Source organism: Melospiza melodia, chromosome 4 (assembly GCF_035770615.1).
Source record: "Melospiza melodia melodia isolate bMelMel2 chromosome 4, bMelMel2.pri, whole genome shotgun sequence".
Lineage (NCBI taxonomy): Eukaryota > Metazoa > Chordata > Aves > Passeriformes > Passerellidae > Melospiza > Melospiza melodia.
The window spans coordinates 97,212,963-97,235,139 of NC_086197.1; the positions used below are offsets into that span (position 1 = coordinate 97,212,963).

The following is a 22,177-nucleotide window of genomic DNA, read 5'->3' on the forward strand; positions in this document are numbered from 1 at the left end:
TTTCCTGGGATTTTTTAATTTCTTAACTGACAAGGCTTTTTGATACCAGGCACTACACTTGAAGTCCTGTTGAAGAGCAAATGAAGTGTTGTGATGCTATTTTTTGCAGCATAGGAGTCTATGGTGACTCATTTGGTGTTTGTAATGCCTGGGACAGATTTAAAAAAAAAATTAAATCAGTTATTCCCAGTGAGATGGATACACTCAGCCAGAGCCATTTGAGAATTATTTGCTGCACTGTTAAGACCAAAGTACACATCTTCCCCCTCCCCCCAAAAGAATCCAGCTTATCATGAAATGTTTATCAGAGCCATGTAAACATTTCTCGACTGCCGAATTTTGCAGGGAAATTCTTTTGGTCTAACATATGTATTGCAAGCAAAACTCTTCACAGATTTTTAAAAAAAATATAATTAACTTGGTTGCAGCCCTACTTATTACCAAGCATGCCAGCATCTGGCAAGGGTTTGGGGATCTGGGAATTCACTGCTTGGAGCCCTGGAACAAAGTGTTCTGATCCGACCCCAGGCAATGAGTCCAGGACTTGAACTGGAATCTTCAGGAGCAGAGAAGTCTTAAGTGTCTGGAAAATTGGCCTGTTGAGTCACCACACAGGCACTAAAACAAAACTAATTTTAAGCAGGTCAGAGTTCAGTGATTCCCTCTGGAATCTAATTTTTTTTCCCTGAAAAAAAAAAGAAGTCTCATGTTTTAAATGAAAAGGGTCAAAGTTGATGCACTGCTACAATTTTTGAATGCTTTCCCTTAAGAACAGCCACCCAGGCTAGGATTAGCATGAAGGGCTGCTAGGCTGGCACTTTAGTGTCTGGGTTAAAAATATTTTAAAGCAGTAAATGCAGTCAGAACAGAGAGAGAGATCCCTGGGAGCCTTCCTATTCAAAAATGTGTAAGCTCAGGGCAGCAACTGCAATGTAATTTAGGGCAGTATATGCTTCATAGCTTTGGAGAATATTGCCTCTTGTTAATGTTGCATTGGAGGACAGTGGGATAGCAGTAATTTCAGAAAGGTGGTGTTCCTGTTTGTTTTACATTGGAAACTTCAGAATAAATGAAGGGAAGCATCAGCTGAGGAAGAAGCGTGACTGCCGAGCGCCAGCAGCGAATGCAGCCCTGAGCAGGCTGTGGGAACCACGGGGAAAGGGGGCACAGGAACATTTTCCTGGGAATGCAGCTGCACAGGGAGCACAGCAGACAAAGGCAGAATCAGGTATGTACTTTAAAGGCATTTGGGCAAACTTCTGTCTGAGAGCCCCGGAGGAGCCTGCTCCGTGAAATGACAGAATGGGGGATCGAATGTCAGGACCTTTGTATTGCTTTTCCACTGCTGAAGGAGTGGGACTGTCTTTGAGCAGGGATGATTCAAATAGCTGCTCAGAAAAGCGTGCCTTGAGAGAGGGAGGGAGATTTTCCCTTCCCATTTCTTTATGAAGATCATTTCCTTCTTTTCCCCTTTGGGTCTTGCCAAGTTTGCTTTACATTTGCAAGTGAAAAGGATGGGTCTGGGCTGCCCAAGGAAGCCTGGGTCTGAGCTCTGTTTGTGTCAGGCATCGTGGGCTTGGTGATCTCTGTTTATCTCTGAGGAAATAGCCCTGCTTGCACAACAGGGCAAATGCAATGTGCAGATGTCAGAGCTGCTAGAGCAGAGAGGGCTGTCTAGGAAAAGCCATGCCAAACCTCATGGTGGAGTGCAAAAGGAGCTGCTAGGACTTCTGGCTTCCTCCCTGTGCCTTTCCATGGCTGTAGGAAAATCTCTGGGCCAAACAGAGAGTCCTTGTTCCTTGTGGCGAGCTGTAGCTCATGTGAACTGTTCTGTTGATGGGAGGATATTTTTATGAATGTTTACCCACGCAGGGGTGCAGAGATTTGTGTGCTCTGGTCGCCAGTGCAATAGTCAGAAAGGTCTGTGAAATAAACTGCTTGCACAGGACTGCCCCTCCAGTGTGCAGGAATAACCGAGAATGTGGCTTTTCGAGTGAAGGAGCTATAAAGCTTAAATTTATTAGGAGAGCAGCAGCCTGCCTTGCTACTACATGAAGTTATTGGAATGCTTCTCCCGTGTTATTCCTGCAGGTATACAAGGCACAGGGATTTAAATGGGAGGATGTGTGAGGCTCTGAGATCCAATTTGTCTTCCAGGCTACTGCAAGGCTCCATTTTTCCCAGGCTTAACAAGTAGCAACCACAGTTTACTGAAATATTTATTTATATTTAGTGAAAACTGACTGACACACAGTTGGTTGTGCGTTTAAGATCACAGTTTATAGCCCTTTGAAGTCTGAAGGAAAGAGGAATGCTTAGGAGAAGCTGAACTTGAATTAATTGTGGAGGCAGATACAGACCGAGTTTCCTCTGAGGCTCATTTTGCTATGGGAGTAAGTCAAGCAATGAGCAATGCTGGGCCAACTTGTATCACAACAGGAGGTGGTGCAGCTTTAATGCAGAATAGCCTGGCTCACTGAATCCAAATTATTGACCACTTCTCCAAACTTCAGGCATGATGCTGGTTCTGAAGGAAAAAAGTTAATTTATGATTTGTACAGCTTTATGATTTGCAGTTGTGAAGGTGGGATAAATCACACAGGCTTCCAGACCTGAAACTTTAATCTGCAGTGATTTGAAACTTGAAAAGTACAAAACACTTAAAGGTTTGGATTTATATTTTCCTTTTTGAATGATGTGGTTCTTCTCACTAGATTGTGAAACTTTGCCACAAGGAAGAATTTTAGGGAACCAAGAGGCAAAATATATTTTGGGCAGCTCCCAAATATAGTATTTTTTTGTTTGTTTGAAATCTGCATTTGTAATTCTACACTTGTCCTTGCATCCAGCCCCTTTAAAATCTTCTCTTTGCACAGGAGAGTTGCAGCATGTGCATGCTGTGCTGATCCTTTTTGTTTAACTCACAGTGCTTTGCTCTCAAACTGGCTATCAGAATATGATGGGTCAACAGGATCATTCTGTTTAGCATGAAGCACACCTGAAATATCTGCTTAGGTAGTGCTTGTGATTTCTCAGCAAATATTCAGCCCAGTGGGGAGCTGCAGGACTCACCTCCATCTCCCAAGGGTTAACAGTAACCTATAATAATAATTTCGTGGCACAAAAATGCTTCTTTTTATGCATTACCTATTTCCAGAGGCCTAATTTAGGTTTTGTATCAAAATGGATATCACAAACGCTTGAGCTTCCTGCTGGGAATGAAAGTGCTACCAGGAGACTCCTTCTCTGTTATTCCCCTGGTGTCCAGGAGGGGTGAGGAGGCGAGGAAGCAATTGCTGATATCTGTAGCAGCGAGTAGAAATAGTAGCAGGATGGGTTGCAAAGGTAAAATGCTTTGGGAGTATTGTTCTTGTGAAAGTCTGGCCCTTGCTTTTGGTTAGAATATATCTCTGTGTGTGTGTAAATATGTGTTTTTGTAGCAGGGCCAAATTTACATCTCCACAAGAAGTTGGGTTCATTTTATAAATGCACAAAAATTCACCTGCTATCGAAAGAAAAGGGTATGGTTATGGTGTAAAATGAGATTGTGTATTCATGCTTAAATACACAGGCAGCTATACTCAGAGGTCAGCATAGGTGTGTCCCTGCTCTCTCTGTGCATGTTGCATGCCAGATTCTGCTGCAGATCCAGTGGAACTCTTTCCATCACTTACTTTCCTCCACGATCTTTCTGTTGAATGCTTTCATGTAAAAGAAATCACGTTTGAATATTTTGTTGTTGTTGGAACAAGTTGGAACAAGGAAAACAAAAGGTGGATTAAGCACATTTGTGTGTGTGTGTGTGTGTGTGTGTGTGTGTGTGTGTGTGTGTGTTCAAAAATGCTTGCTGAACACCCAGATAGTTTCTCTCTCCTTGGTATTGATTTTCCATTGGACATTAGAAAAAAGTTTTTTACACAAAGGGTGAGAAAGTTCTGGAATGGTCTCTGGGCACAGAATTAGGGGTGATCGGGGTGGGGCTGTGCCCAATCATCCCCAATGGGCCCCAGCTGTGCCCACAGGTGAGCAGCATTGACAGTAACAGCCATGCAGGGCACAGAGGGCACACAGGGGCAGGGCATCAGCAGCAGGGCACAAAAGCCTGGCCTGAGGGACGGAAAGGCTTTCCAAACTGGAATGGTGTTACTGTGTGTGGGCAGGTGCCTGAACCCTTCTGAAGAGGTAAGGTGTTGCCCTGTTTGGGTTGAAGCTTTCTGAAATTGTGTGGGGATATTTTGTGTGTTGTGGCCATCTCAGCTGTGACAGTGGCCTGCCTAGGGAGGTGCTGGAGTCACCATCCCTGGATGTGGCACTGGGTGCCAGGGTTCAGTTGAGGTGTTGCCGCGGGCTTGGGCTTGATGGTCTTGAAGGTCTCTTCCAACATGGTGATTCTGTGTGTGGTTCTTATTGTTCCAGTTGTAACAAGGGTTCTTGTTGCTCTAGTCTGGCAGGTTCTGATGCTGAAATTTGGAGGGGTGAAAAGTGCTCCCTTGGTCTGCTGGCCCCTGTGAGTGTGGACACCTGGGGTCTGACTGGGCATGAGGGAGAGAGCAAAGAATCCTGCTCAGTTTGGGGGCATGGGTGTGTGTGTGCTGCCTTCAGTGCCATGGGAAGGCAGAGCCAAGGGTGGCCTCTATTCCACCAGTTTGGGCCCTGCACAGGTATTTTTGTGTTGGCCATGCCCAGGCTGCCTGGCTGGGCACCCAAGTGGTCCTTGAGGAGGGCAGTGTTGGCCCACCTGAGTGCAGGGTGAGTGGGCAGGGCAGAGAGCTTGAGCACAGTCCCACTCTGCCCTGCTGGGGAAGGCTCTTGACCTTTTGTTCCTTGGTTTTTTGTGTTTAAGGACGTACAGACTTAACCATCACTTGTGGGTTTTGCAAGTATTAATTAATTACTATTCCAACCAATTTGAGGGCTCGTAACCCTAAATAAACACAAGCTTAATCAGTTATTTTTCTTTGTATTTGTGCTATAGGAAAAATCCACTCATTTATTTCCAAGCACATGACACACAAAAACTATCTTCACACTTCTGAGTGGAACTGGGGCTTGATGCCAAGGTTTTTTTTCCCTACAGAATATGGTATACTCATCCACTCAGACTGAATGGCACAACCTTACGGTTTCACTCGGGAGCTGGAGATTTCTGTCTTACTGTGGTTTTGTACTTAGAAACTGTAAAAAGCTTCTCTTTGGTCAAGTTCTTTGTCCTCTTGACTGCACCCATTGCCAATGTCCTTCAGCATGTGAACTTGATTTTTTTGCTGTAGCTCTAACTAGTAAATGGGATGGTTTTCCCCCCATATTTCTCGCTATCACCTTCTTCATGGATTATTTGGCTTAAGGAATTTGGGAATTAGGAAAGGAGAATGGAGAGAAAATATAATAGGGGTGCTTTCATCCTCTTTCTTTTGTGTGTGGAGAAGCCCTTGAGTGCATGAATTTGGGAATTAGGAGTAACTTGTGTCCCACACCTGATGCAGCCCTGCAGAAAGGCCATACAGTGCCCTGGTTCAATGTGGACCGTGGAGGCACAGCAGAGTGAAGGAAGCCAGAGTTTGTGACTCTGCATTTGCCATCATATGGGAGTTAAATCAGAGCTAAGGGCTTTTTCTTTTGTGTTTTAATTTCCTTTGTCTTAAGCAAGTATTTTTTAAATGAAGTGGGGGAGGAGAGCGCTGTGCCACTGCCATGCTTTGGGATCTGAGGCTCCTGTGGACCCCATAGGATGTCAATGGACTCATTAAGATTTAGCCAAGTTTTATGCATTATTCATAATATATATTCACAGCATGCACCCTAAAGACTGTCTCCTGTGAATGCTTAGTCAGAATCATTTGCATTCTGTATTATGGATCCATAATATAAAATACATTTAGCTACGTTTTGTGTATTATCCTTTACACTTATTTCCAGCCTTTACTCTTCTGGCATATGCAGCAAATGTTTAAACAATAGCATGCAGTTATGTTTTGTTGCTCTATAAAAACTAATGCATAATAAGGACTCTTATGAAAATTAATTATTGCATAAGAGCAATGGACAGCTTTTTCCTCTTTGTAGCTTCAGTGACATTTAAACTTACTTTTCGAACATGTTTAAGAAGTGTTTTAAATTCTGGGCTGATATTTTGTAAATTTTGTATTTCAAATACACACAAAAATCATTTTTGATGTGCAAGGTTGGCAGGTGATAAAACATCAAATTGAAGCTGAGATGCTTAATAATCATAAGAGTCTTTTGCTGTGAGTTTACTCTAATCCTATGAACATTATTTCTGCTGTACATGACAAGACGAAAGAATCAACAAAACACCACATCAGAAAATTAATTCTCTTGCTGTCATCTCAAGCATTGAAGCTCCTCTATTTTCTTTTTCTCAGCTGCCAGTACATCATGGTGATGGGTCTGATCTCGGCTTTGCGCTGATCCACAGAGTGGCCCAGACATGTTCCTTGTACACCTCTGCCTTGGTTTCCCCATGGGATGTGGTGCTCTGTAAATTCCTCTGTGGGAGCTGTCTGTCTGGATTTACTCCTGCAGCACCCTGCCACTGCCAGCAGACAGTATTCCTGGTGGGAATGCTGCTCCTGCAAGAAAATGGGATTTCTTTGGGGGCCAAGCTGCACTAGGGGGAGCACAGGGAGGTGTGAGGATTATCCTCCTCATGCAGAGCTGGTTAAGGGATTGCTTTTGTGATGTGTCTTCATTTTGGGGACCGTGGTAATGTTTCTAGTGCAATATCTTTAGCTGGAGCTTGCACATGAGAGCACCAGATGGGCCAAATCCAGGCTCCTGTGGCATCCTTTGCAGATCACTTGTGTGTGTTCAGGAGGGTGGGCTGATGTCAGCCTTTCACCCATTGCATCCTCAGGGAGCTGTGCAGGTTACAGAAAAGCTTTTGGGGTGATGTCCTTGTCTCAGGGCCTGGCTCACACTGGGCTGCAGAGGTGCCTTGAGACTAAGTATACAAAATATAGACTGCATACCCCAGGGATATGAGTGACTTGCTACGTCAAGTTCTCTGCTGATGTTGTAATCCTTGATTAGAAGCCAGTGCTTATCAAAACACTTCAGAAAGTCTTGATAGCACATAAGATTGAAATGGTTTTTTTCCCATCATAGACTTTAACACAGGAGAATGTTTTGGCCAAGTACAGTCAGGAGGAAAACAGTTGGTATAAAATGAATTTAAAATCCTAAGGATTATTTATATTTACTTTTTTTTTTTCCCACTGTGTCTTCCAAGGTACCTTTAGACAGCATGCACGCAGCATACCCTGAGGGTACAGCAGAGAGTTGGCAAGGGTTCTTCTGTGGCCCAGGCAAAGTGGGCACATGCTCTCCTTTGGTCCAGAACTGTCTCTTGAGCTCTCAGAGTAACACCTAAAATACAAACATTTTGCTGCCTTTCTGTTCAAGAGAGAGGACCATTTTTTCATGAGGCATTTTTAATAAGAGAATTGAGAATTGTAGATTTGTAAATACATGTATTTTGCAGCATGCCATTGCTGTGACTTGTTTCTTTTGCTCACATATTTAATTTCTTTTGCTTACATATTAAGAGTAACAGTCCATGATTTTTAAATCTGATGCATAGAAACAAAATATTTATTGTTTCTTTTAGGTAAGATGTGACGGAGCGGGCACTCTTCTCTGTGTGCATTGAGTGTAATAATGTGAAGTAAGAGTAATCATTGTGGAGGGGAAATAATCTGTGAGATTATGTTCCTGGATGCATTGGCAGGTCATTTATGTTCTGTGGAGCAGAACTACCTTTCCCTCTTGGCTGCTGCATACCGGGGCAGCAAAGGAAGACTGAGATCCAGGTTTGTGCTGGAAGATTTCTTTATTATCTTCCTTGAATCTTGAGTTTTCCTTCCTTGCCCTCCCACATTCCCTCTCCTTCGCAGCTCTTGCTGCAGCTCTGGCACTTTTCTGCCGTACCCTTTCCTACTTGCTGCACCCTAAAAGCTCCAAAATAAACCCCAAAATAAATAAATGCATTGGAGTTTGTTAGCTTGGTCTCTGCCACATGGATCTGATGCATTGCTGGTCCATCTCACTGGCTGGGCATCAACACTTGGGACCAGTGAGAACATGTTTTTGCCTCTACAAATCAGCAGAATAGGAATATAAACAAAGCTCAAAAAAAAAAATCAAGACATATAAACACCCCTTTCAGATTCATGAATATGCTATATTTAAGCCTAACTTCTGAGATTTCCTTTTATTCTCATGAATATCATTTACATTTGAGCAAATGCAAATTCATTTCCACTTCTGGTGCTCTGGAAGCTGCTCTGGAAAGTGAGTAGGATGTGCACTTTGGTCCATCCCAGTTCAGGCCCCAGGGCTGTGTGCACAACCTTGGGAGTTCCAGAGCATTCAGCAGTTCTGCTCCATCTGTTTTTCTTTTCAGCAATCTCCATTCTTACTGTGAAATTTGCAGTGCAGGAACAGGGGGTTTATTAGGCTTGTGATGCGGAAAATAAAGAACTTGCTTTCTATTGTTTAGCAAAATTTCTAGGAAGTTCCTAGCAGTTTTATTTAATACTTGGAATAGGTATCTTTATCTTTCTAAATGATTTGGAACAGTTTTTGTTCATGAGCTGCTGTATAAATAGGCACTAGGGTACCTAGAAAATGAGTGCTGTACATGAGCTGGACTCACAAGAGATAGAGAATTCATTTCTGTAACTCCATGGTAGTACCTGCCCTAAAAGATCACCTCTACACTGGGTTTCAATTCAAGGCTTCCCAGGTACTGGGTTGCCATTATTATCAATTATACTATACAGGCAGTGGTTTGAATGGGTAGGTTTTAAAGTGTTTCACTGGATTACCTGCTGCACTGTTATTCCATTTTACACTTGGAAAGGTTGTAGGATTTTACTTCTGATTCAGTTCATCCCAGGAAATCCAGACTTTGCAGTTAACTGAGGTTGTTGTGCACTTTGTTCTCTTGGTGCTTTTTCTGTCCTTTGTCCACAATCATCATAGTGTTTCTGTCCATCCCTAGTGATAGAAAATCAGAACTGTTATGCAACATGGGGATTTAAAAGGAACAGATTCTGGTTTCCTCTTTATTAGCCCTAGCTCTCAGTCTTTATAGCTCAGGCTCTTCAACTCAACAGTAAAATTCAGCACTTTTAAAAAAGAAACTGAGATTTTCATCTGATAACAAGCATTGAGGCTTTAAGGTATTCCAAGACAACAGGAAAAGTTCATGGGTGTTAGTAACCCTGGAACACACCATTAGAAGGGGCCACAAGGACTCTCAGGTTTTGTGTTCCTCCCACAAAGAAATCCTTTCACCTTGTGGTGCTTCATGGGGTACATGATATCCAAAAGGGAAGAACTGAGACAGTGTCTGTCACATCCCTGTTCTCCACACAGTGGGTTTGGGAGCACAGGGATCCTGAGCATGATGAGCTGCATTTAATGAAGGTAACACTTCTGTTCATGTTGCCTAGATAACTTCAGATTCATTTTCTCAACGTTTTATTTGAATTCCCCAAAATTTAATTGAAGAAGAGGTAGAAATCTGCGCATATTTCTGTGCTGTGAATTGCTCAGGCACTTGGACAGACTCTGAAGAGCTGTGCCTGTGAAAGGAGTATTCCTCTCTGAATCTGCTCCTTCCTCTGGTCTCTGCATCATCATCAGGAGGGCAGGGCAGGGCACCTCCTCTCTGCCTCCCTGTTTCCTTCCCCACCAGAGCTGCAGAAACCAGCCAACAGGACTGGTCACCTCCCACTGGACAAGGCATTGTCAATATTCTGACTTTTATTGATTCAGATCTCTGCGTCTCTGATGTGAGTGTGTTCTGAAACCGTTTTCTCTGCTGTTTTTCTGTAACACTTTCTGTTTGCATACAAATCTCTCCCAGGAATTGCACCAAAATTCCTCCACCCCTTTCCTGGTGTTTGCTAGTGAGGCTGAAAGTCGTGTTGGGGCTTGCAGTCCTTGCCAGGCTGTTCCTTCCCCTCTCCTGCTTCTCATTCTCAGGAATTAGCAAGATGTACAGTGGCCAGTCTGTTACCTGTTCCTGAGTTTAAAAACCTCAATTTTCTGGTCACCATCTCCTCACTTTTGCCAGTTCTGCAGCAGTGGCACTGCTCTGACCTCACTGAGTTGTTTCAGCTCTTGGGCCATTTTGTAGTGATGGATGAAAAAGCAAAGATGAGTTTAAAGCTGCATTCATCCATCTCTTTGTTATTTTAACACTAAATCCCAAGGATAAATATTATTGTTAAATCACTGCTGATTACAGTGTACAAGAGAAAAGTCCTGTTTTGAAGATCAGGCTCCTTTAGTGAGGAGAGGGGATGACAGCCCTGTTGAAAAGGGTAAAAGCTGAAGAGCCTGGTAGGCATGTCCATTCTAAATGTGTGCCATGTGTGCTGAGGGTGACTTGGTTCACACAGAATATTTGCAGTCAGTCAAAAATAGAACTCATAACTTGCATGCTTGTGCTTCCTCAGCCCAATCTCTGCAGAAACAAATCTCCATGTTACTGAAAAAGAGCAGAACTGAGACATGACTGTTGGGGTTTGCACCAATTGACCCTTGATGTGGGGTGAAAGGCAAGGGACAAAAGTAAGGAAAATATATAGGGAGGTTTAAGCAGATGTTGTGAATGCTGTACTTGCCCTGCCTTGTGGTACTTTGGTCTTCACAGGTGTCAGTCCAGCATCTCCTTGATTAATACAAACACTGATTAATACAAATATTTAAAACTGGTGCCACTAGAACAATGTATTACTCTGTTCCACTTAGGGCATTGCATGTAGTAAATAAACTGCAGGCATGGCAGTCTTGGTTGCAGCTGGCTTGTTGCCTAAATATTAATACATATACTACACTGAGAAAGTAAAACAATTTAAAAGAACTGATTGCAAAGTCTGTACAGGTGTAAAAGTTAAGCATATGGCAGAGAGGAGATTGCCAATGAAAATGACAGATGATTAGCATTCATTAAAACTTTCAATTAACACCTTGACTAACCCCATAAAATAATACTGCATGTAAATAATGTGTGATTTCTCCAAGCATTCTTCTACATGTTTTTAAGGGAAAGGAAGAGTGAGAAAGAGAAGAAGGGAATTGTATTCCAAAAGTGCTTAGTACTAAGAATTTTTCAGCCCCTGGTTTGTTTTGGAGTTCAGTGCTCTAATGAGGAGTAAAACAAGCTGGGATTTGACTTCTTTATTTAAGAAAGCATCCATTGGCGCTGGCACATGCAATCCTTTTTCTCTGTCATTACTGAGCACTTCTGTGGTTCTGGCTGGACTCAGGTGCTGCAGAGCTCTGGGCTTGTGGAGATCCAAACTTCAGGCTTCGTTTCCTCTCCTCAAATTCCTGTTTGAAGTTCTTGTGTTTGTTTCTTTGTCACTTATATTCATAATTGGATGCAGTCTGGGCATGAGTGTGGCATTTTAAAATACAACTTCCCTCTCACCTACCGATTTCTCCTTTTCTGAAATGCTATTCCATAGCTTAAGAGTGTATATGTCATTGTTTTCACACTGGTGGTATCTTAGAGCTGCCATTTGTTTGATGTAGCCAAGGAATTGTGAAGAGGATGTGATGGCTGGTAAATTTACCATGAAAAAGCTTCATTTGTGAAGGTCCCTGCCTTCCTGCCTTGGCCTAGGCCCATTGTGCTTTGGGCCATGTCCACATTGCAAAGCCTGGGTCTCTATTTCTTGCGGTATCCCTGTGATGGTTTTGTGACACATCTTGAATTTTGGTAATTGAAAATTCAAAATTGTGATTTTTTTCCTACAAAATGCCTTTGAGTTGTATGTTTCCTGTCCTGAGCTATTGGTTTGTGGGTGTTAGAGGATGAGAGGTCCACCAGAAAGGTTGGAAGAGCCAAATTTGGCATTCCATGTAGAAAAAGTCTTCATCAGCAGGAATGCTGGGATAACTCTTCTGTCAGACTGCTCCTGCTTGGAGTGTTCTCACAGTTTGTTCCAGAAAGGAACAGGGGAAGAAAACTAGACTTCAAAAAAGTGTGAACAATCCGGGCACCTCAGTACAGGAGTACAGTTAAATAAAGCTGTAATTAGAAGGAACAGGAGGGAAAAGAAAAGTCCATTAGTCTGCTACCTTTCTGCATTTGGCTGCTCTTGGATTGCTGTTCCCAAAAGTGACCTGCAGTGGCATCTCTTGGCTTCCTGGAAGGCAAAGGGAATTTTACAGCTGACATCAATGGGAGCAGAGTGAGGCTGATGTTAAATGCTCTTTTTATAACCCTGTCCCCAGTGAGTGGTCATTTTCATTGTTTCCCCTGATATTTTTGTGGGTGTTAGATAGACAGATCAAGAAGGAAAAAACAGTGGTTAAGAATGACAAGCTGTGATTGTGAAACCCCAAAACTGTGAGAGGGACTCTGGGGGGCGGCTGTGGGGCTCAGGAGGGCTGTTGTGTGTTTGAGTAGTTTTCAGTGTTCTTCTGAGCACTTTTCACTCCCAGAGGACATCACCAGTAGAGCCCACCCTGCCTCAAACAAGAGAACCCAGAGCAGTTCTGCAGGTCAGTTCATGATGTGAAGAGTGCAGCCCTTTGGGTTCCAGGTTGTGCTGCAGTCTCACAGCCCCCTGTGTTCATGCCCTGGGCTCAGGGTGCAGCAGGAATCCAAGTTTTCCTGCAGAATCTGCCAGGCTGATCCATGGTGAGCCCTTTGGTGTGATTCTGCTGTGCCTTGATCCTGTCTGACATCAGGAACAGGGATGGACAATGAGTCTCTGTGTGTGCACAGGAGCTGCCCAGCGCACCTCTGACACTGATCTCTCCACTCTGATAAGGCCAGGGCTCAAAAATTACTCCAAAGGCACAGAAAGGGAGGACAGCTTTGAAAATGGATACAGGCAGAACAGACAAAATACTCTGATTTGTAATCTCCCCCTTCCTCTCTTCCCATCCCTCTTGCTTCCCCACTCTCAGGTTATTCATTAAGTATTTTTTGAAATAATGGTAAAAAGGATTTGTTTAACAGCTGAATTGCTGATTTTGGATTAGGCAGTTGGGTAGTGGATTTGAACATGGAGAATTGGTGTTCATGAAGTGTTTGAGGTCAGCAGTTCCTCCCTTACAGCACATCCCCTCCTCTGCTGCAATACTGTGGTGTTCTCGTGGTACATGGGGGGAAAAAAGGTGGGACATGGGACAAAAAAAGTGATTGAGCTCCTCAGCCCAGGCTGCACCTCCAGGGGGATTGCTTCTCAGGGCAATCAGAAATCTGAGTGGAATGCAATGGCATTTGTTAAGCAACCCAAGTTACCCTTGATCCTACAAACTGCTCTTCTGGTATTAACAAGAATGAAACAAAAAAAAAAAGAGTGAACCTGGGTTGCTTTTTCTTTTTTGGCCTCTCTTTAAGGAATGAATAGATATTTGACTCTGTCAGGAGTGTGCCATGCTGTGGTTATGTTACTGTCTTTGAGTGGCTTAGAAATTGTGTGAGGTGCTGTCTTAGTGTTGCTGAGTTAGAGGATGCAATAAGCCTGTTTTCCAGTAGCCATGTACCATCATATATAACTGAGTATGTTTTGAATTTGTAAATGCTGTGTAACATATAGGAAGAGGCTGAATCTTGCACTGAAAATGTTGATTTCGTGTGTCGGTGACCATATAGGAAGAAACCAAGTCTTGCATTGACAATATAGACTTCATGTATCTGTTTTGTATATTTCTTTGTTACAGTCTTTTAACAATACTAGCCAAGAAAAGAACCCCTCTCTTTTTGCTCAGTGCTGTTTTTTGTATAAAAAATAATAAGTTTTATGTGTAGGTGTCATCTTGATATCTGCTCTGAAAACCTTACATGAAAAGAGCACTAAAAAGATGATTGAGTGCTGTAGATTTGTAAAAGTGGACTCTTTAAGACAGCATTTAAGTGTGCAAGATGAGAACTTCCTGCTCCAGAGCTCATTTAGGATTTTCCTCGTTCATGAGGAGGCTGATTTTTTTTTTCTGCTGTTGCATTTATAAAGCCTTAGATTGCCTTTGTTCAAAAAGAATTTTGGTGTTTCTTGTGTTCAGAGCATGCCATGTCCTAGCATCTTCCAAGTTTAGCGCTGCACTTGCTTTCAGTGTTGGAAAGCCAAAGCTCTTGTAAAGATTTTAAATTATCTGATAATATTTAATCAGTTCCTAGACTGTGTGTGCTTGAATGGTAAGCACTCCTGAAGAGCTTGCACCTTTAAAAAAAAAGTGAAGTACACTGATAATATTGCAGTGTGTGGAGAGGTTTCAAATTATTGGAACACTTAATTTTTTCTATAATTGCTTCAATTTGAAGGGAACTAGGCAAAATACCAAGCTGAAAATGAGTTGCATTAATCGAAAAATTCATCAGTCAGAAAGTAGGATTTAAACCAAAACACCCAATTAGAACAGGGGGGAAAAAAGACACTAAACATCTTGGCATTAAATCCTTAAAGGGATGAGCCTCCCATCCCTCTGTGCTGGATTCAGGGGTTGTTAGGAGAGTTTCACACTTGGATTTCACTGAGAGAGCAGAGGGGCTGAGGTGGGGTCAGGAACACCTGGATTGGAAAGGAAGGGAAGGAGAGCAGTGCTCAGGGAAAGGAGAGAGAAGGAAGGGAAAGCAGTGGGCAGCAGTTGAATGGGAGCACAGATCAGCCCTAGGTTAATGTCTCTGCATAGTAAGATAACAATAAGATAAAAAGATTCAACACCACTGCAGATACCTCGCGGCAGGTAAAGAGCTTTTTGGTACTATGCAGTTAGATTTCATAATGATTTAATGAGCCTTTTTTTAAAAAAAGGGAGAAGTTGTGTCACTTGAAAGGTACCAGAAAAACCAAAGCAAAATTGAGGCATGTTGCTGCAGCTCAGGCTTTTTGATATTTTCAAGTCAGTAAGTTTGCCATTCAAAGTCAAGTCTGGCAAATAGTCTGTTTTTCTGGTCTGACATATCTGGCATAAGCAGTGATTGTTACTAAACAAGGGAGAGCAAAATAGAATATATTTTTGAGAGAGGATGAAATACTAAGGGTGCATATTATATTTCCCTGGAATTCAGCAGTTGCAAATGATTCTTGACTGCATATGGTCCCAGTGCAGTGCAGGGAAGGTTTCCATACACCAGATTTCACTGGGATTTTGGCACTGACACCCAACTTTCAGTGTGTACAGAGTCCTGGGACAGCTCATGGGGTTATGGGCTTGCATATCTTTCTGAACCCTGCTCACCCTTTCTCTCCATCATCCAGAATATTTCATGCGCAGTGCTTTGGAAGGATGTGGACAACCAAAAGCATCTTTTAGTAAATCATGGGTGGAGAAAAGCAATGCACTTCCCTTTTATTTGAGTCAAACGATCCAATGGCTCCTTTCCAAGGCCCGTACTCCTTTTGTTCACACAGGAAAATTCTCTGTTGGGTGCTGGAATTGGGCTGGACCCAAATGCCCAAAAGGTTTGAGGGCTGGAAACCTAGAATATTATAACCTAAAATATTATATAATAGATATAATATAAAATTCTATATATAATAATATACATTATATATTATAACTATCTGATACATAATAGATATAATGTAATAACATAATATTTTATAATAATAAATTGGATAATTTAAATTATCTGTCATCACCTCTCAGTAAATAAGGTAGGATATTTAGAAAATGCAGCTGATCTCAGGCTGTTTTTGCAGCTACAAGGGCTTTCCTTTAATTTGCCTCACAAATTGGGCCCATGGTCTGAGAGCCCACATTGAGCCCACCTGAACATAGTGGTATCCCTAAAACAAGAGGTGGTTTTGGAAGAGCAGAAGCTCAGTCTGGCTAAAGAACTGAGCACAGATAATTGAAATAAGATTTTTTTGAGAAACTTGAATGCTACTTCAGTCAGGGCTGGAAGAACTTCTCTGAACCACTGCTGACATTGTGTATGAATTTTTATTGCACCTATTTTGTTTTATCAACTTCCTCACCTCACCAGTCCCCACCTTTCTTGTGGTATCCCCTTTCTGTGCCTCATGCACATTGTTTTCCTCATTCTAATCTTTCAGCTGCAGTCTACCCGGCTAGTATGCTACTATTGGCCTGAGCTAATACTATGAGAAATTATTTCATTATTAATTTTATTATTTTTATTTTTATTATTTTTAATTTTTATTTTTATTTTTAATTATTTTTTACATTTTTTATTATTATTTTTATATCCTTCTTCCCCTTCAGAAATGTGAGCAGTAAATAGTAGTAATTTCAAATTCTAGGGTACTTGATTTCCAATAGAGATGCATATCAGATTTTTACACCTGATAGTCTGCTTCCATTTGTTTCTTCCCCCTTCTTTTTTATCCTCCCTCTTGCTGGTGGTGCTAAAAATCATACTCAGGAGTATGTATACTCTGGAAGTTCCTGTGCTGGAAATTAAGACTTAAAATAGTCAGGGATTTTGGTTTCTTCCTCTTTTTCTCATCTGCACTTAATCCTGTCTTTGGTGCTGAAGGAAAGTGAGAGGAACACCAGTGATGGTTGGTTCTATTGTAGTTCCACTGCTTTTGGATTAACCTTAGGCTCAGTTTGCTTGGGCTTCTAGTCCACTCATCAATGTGGGTGCAAACTCACAGAAACGAAACCCCAAATGTGTTTTTTCGTGCAAATTTTCCCTTCTCTTTTTGTACAAATAGTAAAAGTAATGGGAATTAACTTTTCAGTGGGTGCCCATTGCTTTTCAGAGTCCCAGAGCTGGCTCAGGTGGATCTGTTACTGTGTTCTGTGTCTGTAAGGGGTGTGTGAATACCTGTGGACATTTCCTAAGATTATTCCTCTTCCTCCAGACATTTCCTAAGATTATTCCTCTTCCTCCAGAAGAGGAATAAGTACCAATAAGTACAAAGTAAATATTTTGGTGCAAATGCAGTGCTGAGTCCCAAACATTTGGCCAATCCTCCGTTATCCTGCTTTAACATCCCTGCAAGGGCTCAAGTGCCAAGGGCTTCCTGCACCTATTCTCACTCTGTGCTCTGTGGTGTCCACAGCTGAAATGGGTGGTCTCACTCACTCCCTTCTGAAGGCAGATATGGGTTATTTTCATCCACACACTCATTAATCTCTCTGAGCCCTGCCAAGCTCTTTGAGCTACTTTCTCGATTTAATTACATGTTACAGAGTTTCTGGGTCTTTTTTATAGTTCTTGCAAAAGTGTTTTAATTTTAAATGCATTGTATGACATTTAGCTGTGTGTCTGGTGTTAAGAGGAGGAGTAAATACGAGCAAATGATCTCTGCAATTTTGCATTAATGCCCTCTGTGAACTGCAGTTTTTTCAGGATGTCATGTAAACTTACCCACACTGCCAAGTACGGGAATGAGAGGAAAGAGTTGCTTTCCAATTTGTCCATTTTGAGATAGAATAATCATAGATAGACTGGAATAATTTGCACCACTGGCAAACACTGTTTTTAAAACAGGGGGCTCAGTCCACACAGGATTTGATGGGAAGTCCTGCCAGTTCTTTTATTTCAGCAAGGGACAATCATGGTACAGGAGTCCTTTTTCCAGCCTTTTAACAAATGGGGAATGAATGTGGGCTCCTTCAAAGAGCCTGTGAATGGCAGCTGGGAAAAGCAAGGGGCTCTGAATAGGCTTGAACTTACCCAGGGGCTGAGATTTTACTGGGAAGTTGTTGAGATTTTTACAGAGTAACGGAGGTCATAACATATTTTGCTGATTATCAATCTGGTTTAGAATCCATGGCCTGAAAGGTGCAAACTGCAGCTGAGTAAGCACTTTAAAGAGGTACCAGGATGGGACGTCACAGTGCAGAGCACTCACACATTCTTCCTAGGGCCTGGCAGTGGTGTGAGGAGCCAGAGCAAAGGGCTGGTCTGGCTGCAAATTCATTTTTGAATTTTTTAATGACGCACCCTGCCACAGAAGCATCAGCTGAGGTTGCTCAGAACCTCTTTTTCTGTGACCCTATGGAGGCAATTGCAGAAATGCAGCATCTATACCTATCTCAGTTTGGGGTTTATGCTTGCTTTTGTTCTTTGTTGTTGTTTTCGGTGGGTTTGTTTTGTTTTTTTTTTTTTTTTGTTTGGTATTTTGTTTTGGTTTTTTCCAACTGCAATGTCTAAAGTAGATGGAGGGGGTAGTTTAGCAGTCAGATGAATAAAACCCATGGATTCTGCTTGTAGAATTTCCTCTTCAGAGAAGAAAGGCTTCCTGCATACTGAACTGACTCCTAGAGTGCTGTGTCCGCGCCCTTGTTGCAGCCTGCTGGCGCACAGGGAGCATCCCAAGTGCTCGGGCAGCGCTGGTGCCTGGAGCTGCCAGTGCCTGCTTTGCATTCGTACCCAGAAGAGACTTTGGGGGAGCCTCACTGTGGGGTTTGACACTGTACAAAATGTGCAGTGATGGCTGGATCCACTCTGGGGCTCAGGGCAGGCTGGTGTTTTTTATACACTGTGAGACTTTGTCACGGGAGATCCTGGATGGTCTCAAGTCTTGGGTTCCTGTGGTTGAGATGACCCCCAAGGTTTTACATTTCTTTCTCTCAGCCCCGTGACTGAAGAAGTTGAGATTCCTTGGCTCTGCTTTTTATTTTCTCTTATCTATTCCATTCTTTCTCTGGCCTGCTGAGGTCTGTCCAGCAGGTTGGTTTGTGGATCAGTCCCTGCCTTTGGGGTGGTGTTGGCTTTTTATACTAAAAACCATGTGTACTTTATTTACGATAATTTTCCAATCCCTATCCCCTATGTTAGACAGTCTGTCTCTACTCTAAACCAATCCAAAAGTGTCACCATCACAGTAGAAGATGGAGGACAAGAAGGAGAAGGACAGGACATGCCCAGATTCCTCCATCTTGCCTCCTGAACCCCCATTCTAAATCCCCAAAATTCTACTTTTTCACCCTGTGATAAATTCACTGTCCTTCTACTCAAGCCCTTGTGGCTTGTAACTCTTCACACAAAGTTGGTAATTGTTTCCATGGGCTAAAATCAGAGGCACAGGTGTCTGTGACTCTGTGCCAAGGTCTCTGAGCCCCTGCCAGGGTCTGGAGTCCTCCAGGGCAGCCAGAGCAATATCCTGGGTCCCAACATAAAGGATGACTGTTAGAAAGCAAATGGACAAGGGGATGGATGCAAAGTCCATCAGGAATGCTGAATATAGAGATGGGGACAAAGCCTTGAGGCTCTGTCTGTGAGTACTCAGGAAATCTGAACTGGAGGTTGCAATGAAGAACCAGAATCCCCCTGACTCCCTTCCACGGTCTTTCCCTGGGTATTTGTTCCCAATTATTGCCAGAGAAGGGAATGCATGGGGCATTCCAAAAGAAGGGCTTTTTTCTGACTCCGTCTGACTTTTTTGTCCAACCCCTTGAAGTTCTTCTGAAATCTGCTTTATATGGTTGTGAGAATGGAGTGGAGCTGAACTGCTGATACTCTTCATGGTGAGAATTTCCTACTTGAAGTTGAAATGGCTTTGAACTACTTGATGACGTGTGCTGCCATTTAAAAAAAAAAGAACCCAGTATACTGAATACCATTGTTATCTTTTATTATTAGACTTATGTTTGTAGAACCAGCTGTCATTATAAAGCAAACTGAGAACTTGACTGCTTGAGTCAGAGTCCGTTAAAATGGGCTAAAGACTGAATATCCTCCACCAGGCTGCTTGCTGTTGTACTCAAGTGTGCTCAGGTATGAGCACTGCTCCTCTGAGACCTTCATAGAAACAAAGTGAGGCTTTTTAAGACTCTCCTGCTGTGTAAAACTGATCCCCAGAACTGACTGTGCAGCAGGGAAATACTGGTAAGGGATTAATGATTGTTGCAGTTAGTTGCCATTTGTAAACAACAGGACGAAAAGCTAAACTAAATAATTTCTAAAAAAATTTACCTTTATGTTTTCCATTTTAAATGACCTCTTAGAGTATTTCCTAGGAATGGAGGGTCTAGATTTTGCAGTTTTGTCTCAGGGCTGAAACCAGCAGGGCTGCGGAGCAGTGCGGGGTTTGTCCCTAGGATCCAGCTGCAGCCTGGGAGCAGACTTTGTTTGTGTGTCAGTCTCAGTTTGGGCTGCAGCCAGAGTTTCACTGCTGCTTGAGGACAGAATTGTCGTGCCAGGACTTGTGGTGGTGCAAAAAGCTGCTGGGCTGTGTGCTCTTCAAGCAGGCTTTAAACACATAGTGCAAATTAAATTGGTGTCTCTAACTTAGCACCAACACCTCAGCTTTCCCTCCGGTAGCCTGGTCTTACTCAGCTCTTGCACAGGAGCTGGTGACAAAGCCCTGTTCATCTGTGAGCAGGGCTGGGTTTAAGTGCTTCATCAGGCTCTGTGTGCTGCTTTATGGCTGTGGGCTTGGCACAGACCCCCTTGTTTAACCTTGCACACCAGTTATGGGCTTACATTCTTTTCCAATGTCTGTCTGGTTTCTTTTCTCCAAGTGATGGGCAGGCCTTTCCCAAACTGCCCTGATACTCTGATTGATCTGGTTTTGGAGCTCACACTGAATTCAATAGATGTTCTGGGCATGGAACAATCACAGGATCAGGACAATGTCTATTTAAGTCCAGTCAAGTCATAGAAAAGTGTCTTTTTCCCTCCTTACCAGCAGGAAATTGATTTCATGCTTTTCAGTCTCCCAGTATATTTATTAAGCTATTATTTATTCATTTGGTTACTTTATTATTTAATTTTGTAACAAAATTTGGCTTTGGTCTTTAGAAGAAAAAATTCAAGTGTTTAATACTTTTTTTTTTTTTCTTCCTCAAAAAATATATAAAAAAAGAGCCAACTCTTTTTTTATGGTACAGAGCTGCTGCGCACCTTGGAACAAAAGTGACTAACAGCTCTCAACAATAGGAGTGGAAATAATGGCAGGGGTAGCAAAGACATGAAGAGTTTTGAAAAGCAATATTCTTCAGTGTGGGGAAAGTAATAAAAGGTCAGAACAAAGTGCAATAGAAAAGCCATTATGAAGGGAATGGGCAGAAATCTGGTTTTATGTTGATGTCAAGGCTTTGGATTTGTTTTCTTTCTGTTCTGACAAGTTTTATTTAGTTTAATTCAGATTATTATTATTATTTGCCTTAATGCATGCAGCTTTACTAGGTGTGATTTTAATCCTGCACAAGTGTAAATGGCTGGGTTTGAGAGACTTATTTATCTTTCCTTTCTGTATTTTGAACTTTCTGTATAAGGAATCCTTAACCAAGAATTATTGTTTAGTATTATTTACTCAGAGCTGGGCCGTGCTACAGAAATACAGACAGAAATACAGAGTTTGCTGCTTATGGAGGAGGGTGGGTGCTCTTCAAAGTATTTCAGGTACCATTGCAAACTCCTTGCCAGTACTTGACTTTCCTGAGTCTGCAGTCAGTGTTGAAATCCCCACTGACCTCCAAAACTAAATCAGCTGTGACTGTTCTTGGTAAATCATCCTAGAATTTGTTCTCTTACCCCTAATTAAGTAAAAGACATTCAGTCCTTTATCAATTATGGCAAAAGTATGTTTTGAAAATAGGAATGGTTAAAAAAAAAATTCAAGTTTCATACTGGCTATCAGTGCTGAAATCCATCCTCTTTTGCTTTTGTTTTTGACCTGGGAATGCAATTTTGTATGATGGGTTGCTGATGTAAAGCACAGTTCTCCTCTTCCCTTTTCCCTTCCCTGTATGTAAAAGCAGCCAAGTTAGCCAATACCATGTGAAATCAGCACCCTTCAGGTAAACATTTTTGCCAGGATTATCACTGATTGTTAGCAGTCCATATAGCCAGTAATTTGGCCTATTTCAAATCTAAATGATATGTAGTGGCTGCATGTGGGGAGAGCCTGTGCAGCTCAGCTTTATTTCCTTTCTAATAATTTCATTTTTTGTGATTTTCATTCCTCCCAGCCATGTCTGCTAATCAGATCCCACTGCAGATAGTGCTGGAAGTCTGGAAGGTCTGCAGGAATGTCCTCCCAGAGCTGTTGAAGACAGATCAGGCATCCATCTCAGCAAACAAAGGGTCAGAACCCTGGGCCAGTCCCCTGGGTGGCTTCATCCAGACTTTTTAAAAAGTTTTTAGGGCAGTTATCAGAGGCTTTTCTGGTCTTGTTTTTAGTAGGAGCTGGTGATCTAAAAGCACTCATGTTTTCTTTCTGCTGCTATGGAATGAGCTGCTGGAGCTGTCCTTTACCTCAGA

The 22,177-nt window shown here is 42.3% G+C and overlaps 1 protein-coding gene across 7 annotated transcripts in view; it reads left to right on the forward strand.

The window, feature by feature from the left end:
* Nucleotides 1–22,177, forward strand: part of SOX5 (SRY-box transcription factor 5) — a 595,693-nt gene that overhangs the window by 13,894 nt on the left and 559,622 nt on the right. Inside the window, exon 1 of one of the 7 annotated variants that reach the window (XM_063155716.1) lies at nucleotides 780–1,228. The exons of the other annotated variants lie outside the window; for them this stretch is intronic. The gene's annotated coding sequence lies outside the window, so the exon portion shown is untranslated. Of the gene's footprint in view, nucleotides 1–779; nucleotides 1,229–22,177 lie in introns of those variants that run through there. 7 annotated transcript variants of the gene reach the window in all.